Source organism: Ammospiza caudacuta, chromosome 34, assembly GCF_027887145.1.
Source record: "Ammospiza caudacuta isolate bAmmCau1 chromosome 34, bAmmCau1.pri, whole genome shotgun sequence".
NCBI classification, from domain to species: Eukaryota; Metazoa; Chordata; class Aves; order Passeriformes; family Passerellidae; genus Ammospiza; species Ammospiza caudacuta.
Window position 1 is genome coordinate 2,956,387 of NC_080626.1, and position 2,362 is coordinate 2,958,748.

The following is a 2,362-nucleotide window of genomic DNA, read 5'->3' on the forward strand; positions in this document are numbered from 1 at the left end:
TGGTGATTTTGGGGCTGATTTTGATGGGTTTGGGGGAATTTCTGGTCGCTTTGGGGTAATTTTGCTCGTTTCGGGTTTCTTTAGGGGCAGGAGTGGGATTTTGGTGGGTTTTGGGTTGATTTTGGGTGGCTTTGAGTTATTTTTGGTGGTTTGCATTTGATTTTGGTGTTTTGGGTGGGTTTTGGTTGATTTTGGTGGTTTTGGGGTTATTTTTGGTGTTTTGGGTTGATTTTGGGTTGATTTTGGGTTATTTTAGTGCTTTTTGGTTGATTTTTAGTGGTTTTAGGGTTGATTTTGGGTGGGTTTTGGGTTATTTTTGGTGGTTTGCGTTTGATTTTGGTGTTTTGGGTTGGTTTTGGTTGATTTTGGTGGTTTTGGGGTTATTTTTGGTGTTTTGGGTTGATTTTGGGTTGATTTTGGTGGGTTTGGGGTCATTTTTGGAGGTTTTGGGTTGTTTTGGGTGGCCTTTGTGTTATTTTTGGTGGGTCTGGGTTGATTTTGGTGGTTTTTGGGTTGATTTTTGAGTTTTTTGGGTTATCCTGGTGGGTTTGGGGTTGATTTTTGTGGTTTTGGGGTTATTTTTGGTGGTTTTGGGTTGATTTTTGATGTTTTTTGGGTTATTTTGGATGGGATTTCCGGCGGCTTTGGGGTGATTTCGGTGTTTTGGGGTAATTTCGTTGTTTTGGGATATTTTCGGTGTTTTGGGGGCCGTTTTCGGGGTGGGGGAGGGGCGCGGTTGCCGGGCGCGGTTTCCATGGCAACGGGCGATGCTGCCTTGGAGACGGGGAGGGGGAGGGGCGGGGAACGGCGGAGGCCCCGCCCCCATCAGCCCCTCCCCCCCCTCCCCCCACAGGAGCGACGGAACCGCCGGGACCCCTCCCCCAACCGGGACCCCTCCCCTAATTAACTCCCCTAATTAACCCATCCCTAATTATCCCCTAATTCACCCTCCCAACCGGGCCCCTCCCCTAATTAACTCCTAATTAACCGCTAATGATCCCCCCCCAACCGAGACCCCCTCCCCTAATTATCCCCCCCTAATTAACCCATCCCACCGGGGACCCCTCCCCTAATTAACTCCTCTAATTGGGGTCCCCCTCCTCTAATTCCCTTCCATTGCCCCCTCCCCTAATTGGGGTCCCCCTCCCTTAATTATCCCCTAATTAACCCCCCCCGTAATTGGGGTTCCCCTTCCCTAACTATCCCCTCCTAATTGGGGTCCCCCTCCCCTAATTATCCCGCCCAATTAGGGTCTTCCTCCCCTAATTATCTCCTAATTATCCCTCCCTAATTGGGGTTCCCCTCCCCTAATTAACCCCCCCCCAACTGGGGTCTCCCCCTCCCCTAATTGGGGTCCCCCTCCCCTAATTACCCCCAATCGCCCCCTACCCTAATTACGTTAATTACGCTCCCCCTCCCCTAATTAGGCCCCGCCCCCCCCATCCCGGCCATGCCGCCCCCGCCCCTCCCCCCCCCTCCTCCTCCTCACCCTCCTCCCCCTCCCCTCCCCCTCCTCGCTCCTCCCCCCTCCCTCCCCCCCCTCCCCCCCCGGCCCCTCCCCCCTCCCCTCCCCCCCCCGCCGCAGCCACCTACGTCACTCGGGAGGGGGCGGGGCCTCCTCCTCCTCCTCCTCCTCCCTGGGGGCGGGGCTTCCCCGGGATTCCCCGCGTGACGTCAGAGCGGGGTCCCCGCCCCCCGCGGACTCCCCGGAGCTGTGCCACGGCTACTATGACGTCATGGGTCATTACGACGCGGCCTTTAATTGCTCGACGGGCGCGTTCCGCTTCTGCTGCGGCACGTGCAGCCTGCGCTTCTGCTGCGAGCACCGCGGGCGCCGCCTGGAGCAGCGGCGCTGCACGAACGCGCGGAGCCCGCCCTGGGCCCGCACCGCGCCCCCCGCGCCCTCCGCGCCCGGCCCGGGCGGCGCCCGGCCCGGGGACCCCCGCGGGGTGGCGGCGCTGGCGGCCGGAGGGGCGGGCGGCGTCCCCTACGTGGTGTGCGGGGTGCTGAGCGTGGCGCTGGCCGTGGCCGTGGGCGCCAGGGCGGCCTGGGGGCGAGGGAACCGAGGAGGGGGACACCGAGAGCCGGGGGGGGACAGATCCAGGTGAGGGGACACCGGGGACATTGGGGACATTGGGGACATTGGGGACATTGGGGACATTGGGGGGACATGGAGACATGGACCATGACACAGTGACCAGGACACAGGAACCAGGACAAGGACATGGAGACAGTGACCGGGACATGGGGACATTGGGGGACACCGGGGACATTGGGGACACTGGGGCTGTGGCCATGGGGAGGGGTCCCGGCGCTGGCCGTGGGCGCCAGGGCGGCCTGGGGGCGAGGGAACCGAGGAGGG